General features: G+C 35.1%; 2 protein-coding genes across 2 annotated transcripts in view; one reads left to right on the top strand and one right to left on the bottom strand.

The window, feature by feature from the left end:
- The window catches only part of LOC126813376 (uncharacterized), a 126,365-nt gene that overhangs the window by 101,380 nt on the left and 9,054 nt on the right, over window positions 1-15,931 (bottom strand). Inside the window, exon 2 of the mRNA XM_050539144.2 lies at window positions 411-458. The gene's annotated coding sequence lies outside the window, so the exon portion shown is untranslated. The remainder of the gene's footprint in view (window positions 1-410; window positions 459-15,931) is intronic.
- The window catches only part of LOC126808473 (uncharacterized), a 230,454-nt gene that overhangs the window by 64,263 nt on the left and 150,260 nt on the right, over window positions 1-15,931 (top strand). The gene's annotated exons all lie outside the window — the stretch shown is intronic.

Raw genomic sequence — 15,931 nt, forward strand, 5'->3', positions numbered from 1 at the left:
TAGACTATTATACAATTTATGTTGAAACATTTAGATATATCAATTTTAATATATTTTAAAAATGATGTCTCATATTTTTTGATTAAAAGACTTTGCAGAATTTTGTGTTAATCATTCCTTGTATATAGTGATCAGACCCATTTTTGGACCAATTCCTCTCTCTCTCTCTCGTTTCAAAAATATATCTCCTTTTTAGAAACGGCACAGAAATTTGGTGTTAGAATTTCCGAATGGCCCAGACACCAAATCTACTAGCTTGTCAATGTGTGGCTGACTTACTATTGTTGAAATGGTTGAAGTATTGTCATTAGATACCGATGAAGATTGATCTAAGAGAATTGTAATACCAATGAGCGATATTGCACCAAGTTTTCTTCTCATTTATCAAGAACTAATTTGTAGCCACTCACCTGCTTCTACATTTCCTCCATGTGACGATCGTCAAGGGAAACAGCCATCTGAAAGTCAGAAAAGAAATTCCCTTTTAGATCTTTCATGGGATTTTGTTTTATATAGTGAATGAATTTCAAATTTCTTGCTATGTTAGTTTGGTTTTGATTATTGGCCATTTTCTATTGGCTTTGTCCTTAATGTTTTGTATCATCGCAACCGCTTCATGAAATTCAAGTCAAACAAATTATTTTTATCAATTACTGGAAGCCAGATGAATTTGAATGATGCAATTGCTGACACATATAAAATAAAACTTCAATTTGCATTGAGGTATTCATGTATTTTGAGCTACAAAAAGAATTTCCAAGAAACCAGTGAACTGAATTAATTAAGATTTCGAGATTTTTGCAGAGATTTCAGGGATCCGAAACACAGATGGCTTTCGAGTGTATTTTTGTCATTGTAAAACTTGAATTGTCAATCATTTGTCAAGCAAATTTTCCATGGTTTTACTAATGCAATTACTACTTGGCCTTCTAACCGAATATAAATGGATAATTTTTTTTTGGATTTGGAGATGACATTGTTGATCTGCTATATGTTTTATCCTCGATCTATCAACTTTTTCGATGTAATTGTCATGTTCTTCTAGAGTATTCATCTCTCAATATCCTATCATAGCTTTTACATGTTTTTTATGCATGGAAACCTTGAAAGGCGGCTGTAAGGACATTTATTCTCAGACGAGTATGGAATTAACTACGTTTATTGGCTTCAGTTTATTCAAATTTTATTCTGGAAATTAGTTTATTTCTGCAGTTTTAAACAGGTAATTGACAGCCTCAACAAATTAACTTTACAATGGACGTAAGAAGCAGACGTGCTTAAAAGAAATATATTTTCTTTTTTGGAAGTTTTATGTGAAAAATATACACAAATATCCCTTTGTGTTTTTCTGTGTTCTTCTAACATCATGTTTTTATGGAATTTGGAAAGGCAAAGAGGCATCTTTTTTGTTTCACATAAAACGGTTAAAAAATTCATGTCTGCTGAAATACTAAGAACGAAATTGTGAATATATGAATGGGGTAAAGATGGTAACTTAATCAAAAGAAAGATATCAGACTTTAATGAAGAAAGCAGGTATTTTGTTCATACAAAAAAATAATTATATTAAAGATAAATGTGGATAAATCTATTTGTTAAGGCCAGCTCAATTTTTGTCAAGGTCGCCACTGAGATGTACATAAGGTTAGGGCACGTGATTGTTGGCGAGATTGTAGGCGAGATTGTAAGTTAGGGTTAGGGTAAGCATTGGAGCTAGGTCCAGGGTTAGGGTTGGGATTAGCGCTAGCCCTGTTTACATTTTGTGATCTATGAAAAAAAATTGAGCTGCCCTTATCATTTAGCCCTAACCAGATATATGCACAACGTTTCCTCGTTTTACGCACCAGTACAGATGCGTGTAAATATTTTTTTCATGTGTGTAAGATTTCAGGAACTTTTTGAACAAATTATTCGACTTTTCAATCCCCAGTTTGCAGACGTGTAGAATCATTATAATGATTGAAAAATTTCATTAGTTGAGCAGGTTTCATTAATTGAACATCCTGTGGCATTTTTGATTTTTGGTGTCTCACGATGCTGCACGTAGTTTGTGGAGAATTATGACTCATATCCTAGTTCTACTTTTGAAAAACTATTACGGTTTTAATTCAGTACAAATCTTGTTATTTATTTTTACCTATGCAAACCAATTTGTCTCCCGAAATAAGGATATTGTATGCAAGCACACAATATTGTTATGATCGATTCATTAGAATGGGTTGCCTTTCAATTAATCATTCTTATTGGCTCATAACGCCATTTTATCGAAAAATCTATATAGATTCCTGCTCATATTGTATCGATTCTCAGTGTGGGAGCATCCTGCTTTTTGTTATTTCAACAATTAAAGATTTTTAGATGTTTGACTGTAAAAATATGTAATGAAACGTCAAGCTTACAATAGATAATAAATGCGCAAGTGCTTGTTCTTCTTTTCAAGCAGACAAAGTGTGGCTGACAGAAAATGCATACATCACTGCTCTGAATGATAGCCGCACAGCTGTTATGTGAGAATATAGTGCAACGGAGCAGACTTTTGATTGCAAATTCTGATTTAAAAGGACAAGGGAATGTAAAAAGAGTTTGGTCTATTCTAGATTCAACTTGTCTGTCAGATGCCATGGATTCTAGTTCTCAGATTTCATTTCTCCTTAAAAAGAAACCTTGTAAATTTTATAAACACTGTCCAAGTGACATGTCGAAGTAAACAATTAGAATGTGCACTGTTAGCCAACACTACTATGATTGATTAATAATTTGATTGTCATCATATGGAGAGAGAGAGAGAAATAGGTCATTTTGGGACTAACATATGGTTCAATTTTATTTCAATAATTTGATAGTCATTATATGGTGACAATTCATTAAGATGCCCTTTTCTAGGGCTGTAATATTACAATAGGACATACTATAGAAAACATCATTTACAGTGAGTTTTTCAAAAGAAATTTTGGGCTGGGTAGGAGAGAACCACATTTCTGTTATTCATTTCACGACAAGTTCTTGCATTTGCCACTGTATACTGTTTTTTGTCAGCAATGGACACTAGACAATACTTATATGATCTAGGGACGGACTGGTCTTTGCTCCGTGAGGGGAACGACAGGGTTCTCTTTAACCAGGCTCGAAATTTCGTTTCTGGCTGTAAATGGTGCTTTCAAAAATATATCCTGTTGGTTTTAGGTTATGCATATATCTCAACAATTCATCAAAAACGACGTAAATGCATCACTACACATTAACTAGTGTAGGGACTCCTTGAAACTACCATCCATCTTTTCAGTTCATCCCAGAAAAAGGAGGGGAAAATAGGATGTTAAAACGTGTTTCAAATTCCCACATTATATGATTAATTTGATTATCAGTAAAAATACGCCATATAAAATGATAATTCGTATATTATTTTACAGTTATAAAAAAATGTTTCCGTTTTTATCCAATGAACAATGAATTGTTAGTTCATGTAGAAAGATAAAGTGTTAAATTCTGTATTATCTAATGAACAATTTATTGTTAGGTCATGTAGAAAGATATGAATGTGTTACAAATTAACAACTGGTGTATTAGTCAAGTATTTTATACAAGAAAGTTTACGTTTAATCAAAAATTCCGATAAACGGTCTATTTTTAGGTAGAAGGGAAAGTGCTACAAGGGGTACACCATATCTATTTTTAGGTTGAAGGGAAATTCCTACAGGTGGTAGACCATATTTATTTTTAGGTTGAAGGGTGAGTCCTAAAGGTGGTAGACCATATTTAAATGTTGTTTAAATGTGTATTTTCATAAACTTTGTATGCAGATAGATTATTATATGGAAGGTCCGCGCCTTGATAGATTTTTATTTTTAAATTCAGAGACATCGAAAACCATAAAAAGACATAGTAAAAGTCATGTCTTACGAGATATTGACAATGCCATTTTATTACCAAATTTGGAAGCCATTTTGAAAAAATTGGCCGGTATACCACATAAAAAACAAAGTTTTTAAAATTGGTTTGGGCAAATTTGTTATTTTCCAAACATCTCGTCTCTGTTACCACTTTTTATTGTAAGATTTGAATAAAAATCCATTTATTGTCCCACTGCTGAAAACACTAGTTAAACATATCAACCCCTGAAACTTCTTCGAGACCGCCATATTGAATTACATGTATGTTAATTACGTCATTTCGCCTTGTCTAAAATAAGTATGATTGAACCAAACTGCATTGGTTTCTTTTGCAATTTGTTTTGGGTAAAATACACAAATTTGATACACCAAAATTTGGATTGTGATACCTATTGCCAAAGTTCAGTATTGCAATATACAGCCCTACAAAAAGGCATCTTAATGAATCGTCACTATATGATGACTATCAAATTATTAAAATAAAATTGAATCATATGTTAGTCCAAAAATGACCTACATTGTGTTGAGTGGAGGTTGTACCCCCCCCTCCTCTCTGTCTCTCTCTCGATAGTAATTAGTCTCGAAATGACCTAGTTTGTGTCGAGTGGACGTTAAACCCCATTTCTCTCTCTCTCTTGATAGTAAGTTCAGGAGACTGAACCACACATTAAAATTTACACAAGACAGGACACAATATACACAGTTATTTCAAACAATAAAGTCAAATGTTTGATATGCATTCAGATAAGTTTTTCTTGGGGGCAAGGGGAGAATCTAATGCAAAAAATGACCCGTGGGACAGTCTTTAGCTTCCACAACAGGTGATATTGCAGCCATGTTTCTTTAACCTTGAAATTACCTCTGCTGTAAAATCTGTGCATGGGTATTTAATTATAATGACATGAAATAAGATGGCTTTCATGTTCTTTCAACTATTAAAAAAGCTAACACCATTTCACAACAAACAGTTTGACACGATGTAGATGTTTATGTTACATCATAATTAGTACATGATCGTACAGGTTAAGACACATACATTAAGTCCACTGGTGCGTGAAATACCTCGTTATAAATGGAGAACGCTTCTCAGTATTATTGACGATGGGCAGAAATTTGTCGATTGTCCCTTAATAAAATCCCTTTAGATATACCAGCATGCCACATTAACTCGATTATATATAGCGAGTAAAATTAATAAATATTGAATAACTTTGGAAGAGTTAATTATGATAGATATTTGATACTTTGTATTCTATCAAACAGACATTGAATAATTCCAGTCTTCCAGCCCGTTTTTCATCTTGGTCAGGGTCTTATTATTGTGCGTCTGCTTTCAGACGCTGACATGATTGAAGATTTCCGTTAGTAAAATTATACCCCCGTTTTCTATCCCCAAAGTGGATGGATCAGAAATGTCAAGAGTGTAATAAAAAGGACAAATATTATCTGCTACATGGTTGCAATTAGGCTGTTAACTTCTCGAAATATTGCTTAGTGTCAGGCATTTACGTCATTTATATCTCATCCTTTGACAGGTTTTTGGTTTGAATTAGTGGTTAATAACATTCACATTCTGCTTACGTTATTCTTTGATTCCTGGATTGCCATGTCGTGATAATATATCTCTTTCTGGAAGTTGGAATCCAGATTTGTTTTGTTTTTTTTTATTTGAAATTTGTGTTTCAATTACAGGCTGCTATATCATTTTTCCAGGAATTATTCCTTATTCAAAGTTAACAGATATAATATGAAAATTGTAATTGTTTGAAGTTCTCTCGTGATTCCATGTTCCAATTTTAACATTATGTTATCTTTACAAATAACGCAACCGAGATGAATTCAGGTTTTATTCAGCTGAATTTTTAAAGGAGTTGAACTTCAACAAAAAGGTTAATGAAATGGGGTTTAACGTCCTACTGTTATCCTCCCACGGGGTTATTGAAGACGGGCATACGCCATACAGTGTTCTATGAGGGAAATTTTGCGCAGACAGTGGCACTATGGCCTACTCTTATATCGAATTCAAACTGCCAAGGGATCTTTTACATGCACGCCAATGTATACTGGGACCTCAGTTTTTTGTCCCATCTGAACAACTAGACAGCTGTCCTTGTCAGACCCTCCTTCCTGCACGACTAACAAGGGGGAAACCACGTCAGAAAATCCTGATGAACTTTCCCGGCCAATGCAGTGATCGAACACGCAACCTCCAGGATAGCGACAAAAAAAAGTACTGCGGCAACCTCTGTACAGTTTAAGTGATTGCTTAGAAAAATTAAATGGAGGGCAGTTTGTGTACTAATTTTTGTTTTACTTTTGGTTGACTGTGTCGACAGCAGAGCATAAAACCGGTTATAGATGTACATTTTGGACGAAGACAGATTTTCATCCAATAAAATGATCGAATCAACATAAATCAAAAAAAAAAAAAATTGACAATAAAACGATCGAATCAATATAAATCCCAAAAATTTGACAATAAAACGATCAAATCAACATAAATCCAACAAAACTTGACAATTTTATTCTTGATTTTAATCAAAGAGGCCCACCAGGTAGGCGTTTTAAAAAAAGATATCAGAAGGCCCACCAGGTAGGCGTTTTTAAAAAAGATATCAGAAAGGTCGAAAAAATTTTATTTTAAATAAATTATTGACACGCACCAATTTAATTTAAAAAAAGGTGTCTTTTCACACTCCTTATATCATGACCTTAGTCCTTGATCCTTTCATATTCGGGTGAACGAATCTACACAATCATGTTAATAGAAAGATGAGATTTGTATAGGAGAGAGAGAGACTATCCTGTTAATATTGTTATATTCATAGATCAAATTGTAATAGGTCTTAGCATACCAATCATATTTTACACATGTAATCCAGAGAGAGTGAGAGAGAGAGAGTTTAACATCCACTTGACTCAAACTAGGTCAATTCGGGACTAACATGAATGAATGGGACAGAGAGAGAGAGAGGGGGAGGAGAGTTTAACCTCCACTTGACTCAGATATGATTCAATTTCATTTCAATAATTCGCTTGCACGTAGGGGTCTTTAGCAGTGGGAGGAAACCGGATATGACCTGGAGAAAACCCACCAGATTGGACATGTCGACCCTACTCCTTGTCACATACAACTGGGGAATCGAAACAACGTCAGTTGACTCAATGACAGACCTTATGATACAACGCGCACGTGCTAACCATTCGGCCATCCAACCCCCCTTGAAGAATAGAACTGATCTCATTATTTACAAATTATATAAAGGTGTTTTTTTTGGGGGGGATTGTAACAAATTATAAAGGTAATATTATATTCAATATATCTGACATGTAATTTATAAATTTATATCTTTCAAATTGTCAGGTATTAATTCTTTTTTTATACAGGTGATACAATAGATTCATCAGACCTTTTAATTTCTAAATTTATTTTCTTTAAAGATACATTATGTAAGGGCTGACCATTCTTGCTATAATAGCTCAAAAATAGATAATGTAAAATGAAAATATTGAAAATTTCATTCAAATCACTTCATTATGAACCAAGAAGTTATCACTGTTTGTAGTTTTAACAAGATGTGTGCATTGTGGTAACCAGGGCACTGGTATATTCGAGACTTAGTCTAGATTTATTTTCTTTAAACATACATTATGTAAGATTTAAATAATGGGCTGACCATTCTTGCTATAATAGCTTAAATATAGATAATGTAAAATGAAAAATATTGAAAATTTCATTCAAGTTACTTTATTCTGAGCCAAGTTATATGATTCAATTTTTCAATAATTCGCTTGCGCGTAGGGGTCTTTAGCAGTGGGAGGAAACCGGAGGTCCTGGAGACAACCCACGAGATTTGACAGGTGACCATACTCTTTGTCACTTACAACCGGGGAATTGAAACAATGCCAGTTGATTCAATGACAGACCTTATGATACAGCGCGCACATGCTAATGATTCGGCCTTCCACCCCACCCACCCTCCATCCACAGAGATTTGTAAATTTGTAAGTAAAAGCCCTGGTTTATTTATTAGTAATTGGCCATTATTATGTTGTAACGATGTGTTATAATGATAGGAAGTTATAGTTCTAACTGCTTTAGATCAAACAGAAATAGAATTTAGTATACCAATGATATTTTAGACATTCAATCCGGAGGGAGTGGTAAATATTTAAGTAATAGTTCTGGTTTATTTATTAGTAATGGACCATTATTATGTTGTAACGGTGGGGAGTTGTAGTTTCAACTGCTTTATTATCGGTTACGGTACTTGAATTACTTGCTGTATTATTCATGTTTAATTGACCTTGATCAGGTTTTTCTTGCATTGATTTTATACCCCCCATTGTTAGAATAGTTAATGAGTATTGAAACATGTACATTGATTAATTACATGTTAACTTCTTAAGTTATATTTTTTTCTCATTTTTTTTCTGCTGATTAGGATCAATTCTGTTTGATTTTTTTTTAATTATGCAATATTAAAATCTACTGAGAAGCTATATTGTGTTATTTTATGGTTGTCAGTGGGGAGGTCGAATGGTTAGCACGTACGCGTTGTATCATAAGGTCTGTCATTGAGTCAACTGGCATGGTTTTGATTCCCCTGGTTGTACGTGACAAGGAGTAGGATCACCTGTCCAACCTCGTGGGTTTTCTCCGTGTCCTCCGGTTTCCTCCCACTGCCAAAAAACCCTACACGCAAGCGAATTATTGACATAAAATTGAACCATATGTTAGTACAGAAATGACCTAGTTTGTGTCGAGTGGACAATAAACCCTCCCTCTCTCTCTCTCCCATTCATTCATGTTATTCCCAAAATGACCTAGTTTGTGTTGAGTGGACTTAAACCTCTATCTCTCTCTCTCTCTCTCTCTCTCTGGCAATCAAATCCTGATAACTGTTACTAAAGTGTCGAAGCTCTTGACATTTGGACTGACAAATGAATGCAGAAGACGGCCATGTTTTTACGAGACAATTACCTCAGTACTGAATAAGTAGCTTAACAGTGCGTCATTTCAAACCTTTTTACTCCGGCAAAAAATACCTTGAATGAAACGGAAATAGTCAACTGGGCTTGTAAAAAAGTTGAAGTCTCAAGTACCATCAACTCTGTAACATAGGACCATTAGTTGAAGTGGTCTTCATCTGGAAGTAGTCCTTGATAAAATGGTAGTACAAGGCTCGTTTCTTAACGTGTTATTTTACTGAATCAAATGATGTAGACAAAGACCCACTTCAGCACACCTTCATTCTCATTTATATTCAAGTGTACAAAGTTTGGGATGAAATAGCTTCCTTACTAGACATAATGCCGACCTCCCCCCCCACCTCCTTTTAGAACAACTATATTCTGACTCAACTGGGAAAATACTGATAGTTTGAAACATGTACATGCTATATTTTGAAATAACAAATTAAATTCGAATGAAATGAAATGAAATGGGTTTAACGTCCTACTGTTCTGCTCCGACTGGGCTAATAAAACAAGTGTGCAAAGTTTCGTCAGCACAGCACAATTTGAGATTAACATTATAAATTTTACTTCTACGGTTACTTGTACGTGTGTCATGCAAGGGGGAGAATTTTGTCTGAACAGTGGAATTTCTTTCTACTTTTCTTTAAATTGCAACTGCCAAGGGTTCTTTCTTTTGTGTTCTAACCAGTATGTCTTCTGTTGGACCTTGAATTTTGGTCGCATCCGAATGACAAGGCAGATCTAGGAATTTTTGCAGGAGATTCAAACCCAGGATGATGGTGTCTTCAATACATGATATAAAGTATGAATTATGGATTGGAATATATCTGACCTTATTGGATCCAAACTTCTCCCTTTAAGCTTTAAAATGTTGTTTACGGCATATGGATTCCAACCTCTCACAAGCTTTGAAATGTTGTTTACGGCATTTATATGGCTTTAAGCAGAAATAAACCAATGGATTTGTTGGTACCGAGATTAATGCTCTTAGGGATTTAGTTACTTCAAGTAATTAGAGACCAGGCTAGATAATGCGAAACTTTCATATATATATGTAAATAACAGCAAGAGAATCTCCCCAGTGTGTATTGACAATCGGGTCAAAAGCAGCAGAGACAGGGCAAAGACGGGAGAACCCTCGTCGAAACGTCGCTGTAATAAACTCTTTAAGTAACTTGTATTCCATATAATTGTGTCATGTGTTATTCTTATCCAGTTACTAAATGCCACTTAAACAAAATATCCCCAATGCATTTTGACAATCAGGTCACAAGCAGCTTGAAAGAATATCCCCAATGTGTTTTGACAATCGGGTCAGAAGCAGCAGAGAATATCCCCAATGCATTTTGACAATCGGGTCACAAGCAGCGAAAGAATATCCCCAATGTGTTTTGACAATCGGGGCACAAGCAGCAAGAGATTATCTCCAATGGGTTTTGACAATCAGGTCACATTGGCTGTTGATAAATAAACAGCTTATTTAAGTGTCAAATTGACCCCTCTTTTGATGTTGACCCCATTTTTTTCTGGGGATGAAAAAGATGACTGAACACCTTTTCATTTTCATTCGTATTCAGCAATGACCTTCCTCTTTGATTCGCTGTTTTAAAAAAATACTCACACAGTTAACGAAGCAGCTGTGAAAATGACTTGTTAGATGTTTTTGTATGTCAATAGTCTGTTAAACTAGCTGACCTATCCCACTGTCCTTTGTACAATGGAGGAGTCGTTTTCACCGAGATAGTTAACTTTAGTATGATATACACTTATTTCAAAGGATAGGATATCTTTTACTCCATCTAATTATATCAGATGTATATCAATATAAGTATAAAGTCATTACATATTCTTCTTTTTCGCGTAGGTTTATACTATTAGCGATAAATCCATCTACATTAAATAGTCCTTCTGATGAGATGAAAAACCAAGGTCCCGTGTATACATTGGAATGCACGTAAAAGATCCCTTGGCAGTTGGAATTCGATATAAGAGTAGGCGATAGTGCCGCTGCCCGGGAAAAATTTCCCTCATAGCACACTGTATGGTGTATGCCCGTCTTCATTAGCCCAGTATAGGAGCAGAACAGTAGGACGTTAAACCCCATTTCATTTCATTTCATCTACACTAAATGGCATGTAGATGGAGACTAAAGATTGGTATCCTTGTCTTATTCAACTACCAGAAATAGAATTAAATATTAAATGTCAAATAATGTACTATAATATTTAATATGATACCAAAAAGTGTAAATTGTTGGATAGTAATAATGATAATTCGTGTGAAAAATTTTGGCCAACTAGACGTTTCTACTTTGTTTAGCTTGAAATGGGGTTCAACGTCCACTTGACATAAACCAGGTCATTTCGGGACTAACATATCGTTCGGTTTTATTTCAATAATTTGCTTGCGCGTATGGTTCTTTAGCAGTGGGAGGAAACCAGGTCACTTCGGGACTAACATATGGTTCAATTTTATTTCAATAATTTGCTTGCGCGAGGGGTCTTTAGCTGTGGGAGGACACTGATAAAATGGAATATGTGCAACAATCTTTCTTGCACTAATTCCCAATGTGAACAACACTTTATTGCGTTGTTTATTTTTGAACAGTGGTCAAGAAATTAAACTCTTGTAAATTGGACACTCATTATCAAAATTGAATGGTCAGCTTTAAACTGGATACGAGTACAAATTAGATGATTTTTGGTGTTTTTTTAAAAATTTTAAACAAAGATTTGGTATGAATTGAATGTAAAAGAAATTAGTGCTAAATACACAAGATTAAATGATACCCGGGTTACAGTGGTTTCTTGCACTAATTTCCAATGTGATCAACACCTTAGCCTACTGTGGGCCTAAAAACTGAAATAATGAAAATTCTGATAGAAAAAAAAAATCCTATGATTATCCCTACATTGCATACAAGCATCAGAATCAACAGTAGCCATACATACATGATTGTATCATATCTCAAATTCCATTCAAATCTTGATGAAATTCTTTAGTGCAGCAGCAAAGATACAATTTCAATTTGATGCACTTGCAAATCTTAAAAAAAAAGGATAGAAATCAATCGCAAACATAACGTCATTTTATGTCTTAAGGATCGATATAACACCAAAAGGAGCTTATGTTTCAATCTTAAGGATCTTGAAAACCTCTTGATCTCTTGTCAATGCTAGAACAATACCTATAGCCTGCAGCATGAGAACCTGTCATATGAATGTGTAATTATTTAAACTGTTTATCTGCTCTTATCCGCATCTTGATAAATTGATCAGGGTAGATTGAAAGATTGATGTGGGTAATAATGGATTAAAATCTATAACTTAATTATACGATAACATATTTTCATCAGTCACCTTACAAGGATTTTTGGCAACATTTTTTTTTTTTTTCATTAAAAGTTGATGCTCTTTCTCGTAATTTTTTTTTACTGGTATCGAAATTGAATTAATCAAAGTTTTGAAATTACTAGCCCAAGGAGATTTCGAATTAAATACTTTCAAGTCATGGAAGTTTTGTTTAGATTGTCTTCCATTGAAGAATTCTGATGTGTTTTATTATGAATCAAATGTGAATTGGGCAATCTCTCATTCACCAATGTTCTCATGAGAGTTTTTTTTATCTGTCTTTGGCTCGCTAGTCTGGAGGTCGCATGTTCGATCCCCACATTGGCAGAGTAAGTTCATCAGAATCTTTTGACATGGTTTCCCCATGTCAGTGGTGCAGGATGGAGGGCCTGACAAGGAACAATCCCTAGTCATTCGTATGGGACAAAAAGAATGAGGATCTGTATACATGTTGGCATGTACATGTAGTTGGAATTCGATATAAGAGTAGGCTGTAGCACTGCTGTCCAGTCAAAATTCCTCTCATAGCAAAGTGTATGTCATTTTCCCATCTTCATTAGTCCAGTGTAGGAGCAGAACAGTAGGATGTTAAACCCCATTTTATTTATGCGTCTCTATTAAGCTTGTAGGGAGCCACAGCGGTTCAGTGAGTAAGGTGCTGGCTCACTAACCAGGATGTTTTTGGTTTCAGGGGGTCAGATGAGGAATTGTTACCATGTTCGTGTAGTATCATAAGGTCTGTCATTGAGTCAACTGGCTTGGTTTTCGATTCCTCAGGTTTTCTCCGGGTCTTCAGCTTGGTTTTCAATTCCCCAGGTTTTTTCCGGTTCCTCTGGTTTCCTCCCACTGCTAAAGATCCCAATGCACAAGTGAATTATTGAAATTAAATTGTACCATATGTTAGTTGTGAAATAGGAGTAGGGTCGTCTGTCCCACCTCCTGGGTTTTCTCCGGGTCTTCCGGGTCCTCCGGTTTCCCCCCACTGCTGATGACCCCTATGCACAAGTGACTTTTTGAAATAAAATTGAACCATGTTAGTCTCAAAATGACCTAGTTTGTGTTCAGTGGACATTAAACTCTCTCTCTCTCTCTCTCTCTGTTCAATCCCAATGTTAACCAAGACATTTCCACTGAGTTTTCCAGACCGGTTCCTGTTGTTCAAATGACATGTGTCTGTCTTCATTAGCCTGATTGTCGTGGAAAAATTAGGATGTAAAACCACATTTCATTTGTCAGCTATGCAAAAACGCGACAATTTACAGTCTACAGACACAGGTCATACTTTTCAAATGACAAATGCTGATAGCATAACACTATGAATAAGAATGACAGCCACCATCTGAAGAAACAAAACTGCGTCAAAGGATATTGACAGTAACAAGTTACAGATGTTATTACGTATAATATAATATTCCCGTGAAGCCAAGACAATTACCATTGTGTAATGTCAATAGTCCCCACGTGTCAGTCAATATCTTTAACTGTATTAAAGTTTGTGTAACTATACAATAGATCGGCTAATTTATACCTGCTACATGTAATATGATTAATAAATAATTATCAACTTTAACCTTGGGGATATTAGAATTTAAATTATGTTTCATCATCTATACGTATTGTGCAAGATGGAGGACCTGGCAAGTAACTCTGTCTGGTCGTTAAAAACAGAGGTCCCGTTTCCAAGTTGGAATGAACTACAAGAGAGAGAGAGAGAGAGAGAGAGGGGGAGAGAGGGAGAGAGAGGGTTTAAAGTCCACTCAAAGCAAACTAGGTCATTTCGGGACTAACATATGATTCAATTTTATTTCAATAATTCTTTAGCAGTGGGAGGGACCTGGAGGACCCGGAAAAAAAACACAAGTTTGGACAGGAGACCAAAATCCTTGTCACCAGGGAATCACAACCACACTTGTTGACTCAATAACAGACCTTATAACGCAACGAGCATGAGCTAACCATTTAGCCACCCCCACCCCACTGGAATGAACATACAAGAAGGAAATTGTTTGGTTATATAGATGTGTAGATGCAAATTGTTTGGGTATATAGGTGGGTATATAGGAGGGAGGTTTAACGTCCACTCACACAAACTAACGTAATAATATGGATCAATTTTATTTTAAAAATAAAACCCACTAGGTCAGACAGGCAACCCTACTCCTTGTCACGTACAACTAGGGAATCGAAACCATGTCAGTTGACTTAATAAAAGACCTTATGATACAACTAGGGAATCGAAACCATGTCAGTTGACTTAATAAAAGACCTTATGATACAACATGCACATACTAACCATACAATCCCCGCTGTGTTTTGGTTGTAAATCAGTCCAATATTTATTTGCTGAAAGTGTTTTAACTTGAACATGATATGTTGCGAGTACATGAGTAGTGTTTTTGTTTTTTTGTCTCGTTTACATTACAGAATATTGTCGTTACATGTTTCTCTAGTGCACGATATTAAATTTTCCTTTACCTTTCTCATGTAATGAGATTAACGCAAGGAAATGTTATATGTATTTTAAAAGTTTTATGTAATTAAGACTAACTCTTGTTTTATACATTTCCTGTGAATAATGATATTTCTTTTATTTACAATCCACAAGGGCTTATTGTTACGATGGTATGTTAATCGGGATATCAGTGTCTATTGTTACGATGGTATGTTAGTCTAGAGATCAGTGTCTATTGTTCAAAAGATGAAATCAGAAACCTAAACTGCCACTGTTATATATAATAAGGTCACACCAATTTCAATATTTGTTAAAAAATCTGGGAGCCACGGTGGCTAAGTGGGTAAGATGCTGGCTCGCTAGTCTGGAGGTCGCATGTTCGATCCCTGCATTGGCCGAGAAAGTTCATCCAGATTTTTCGGCGTGGTTCACCCTTATCAGTGATGCAGGATGGAGGGCCTCACAAGGTTATAACTATCTAGTCATTCGGATGGGATAAAAAAAAAAACGAGGTCTCGTGTACACATTGGCGTGCACGTAAAAGATCCCTTGACAGTTGGAATTCCATATAAGAGTAGGCCCTAGTGCTGCTGTCCGGGCAAAATTTCCCTCATAGCACACTGTATGGCTATGCCCGTCTTCATTAGCCAAGTTCAGAGCAAAACAGTAGGACATTAAACTCCATTTCATTTCATTTCATTTCAATAAAAAATCTGCTGCCAATTTCTTCATGAAAAAAACCCAACAAAAGTTAATTAATTAGTTGCAGTTCTCAAAAGCTGTTTGTTCAAAACATTTAAGTTTTAAAATTTTAACAAAACATTGCACACAAGAATTGACGAGCTTATTATATTAAATTCCGTAGTGTGTTAAAATCAACTAATCTTGTCCAATCACCCAATGTACAAGACATACTTTTTGGCTGATGTTCACGGCAAAATAAAAAAAACAAAAAAAATGTCTCATCTTTAAATAGACATTTCATTTATATCTTTCCTTGAAAAACTTTGGCAAACTCCAATGTATCTCTTATACATGTGTATTTTATGCACAAGAAATTACAGTAATACAGCTAAGATAAATTGATGCAGTTTTATTGTCAAGTAAATTAAACAAATGGTTATTCATGGCAAAACTGAATTACGAATTTAGTGAAACATTAAACATACATTATACAAGAGCTAAATCTGCCTATTGCAGGTCTTTCTTTAGGCCTGAAATGTTATCTAAATTATTAATTAAGACATTAATTAACTTAT

The sequence above is a fragment of the Patella vulgata genome, chromosome 1, assembly GCF_932274485.2.
Source record: "Patella vulgata chromosome 1, xgPatVulg1.2, whole genome shotgun sequence".
NCBI lineage: Eukaryota > Metazoa > Mollusca > Gastropoda > Patellidae > Patella > Patella vulgata.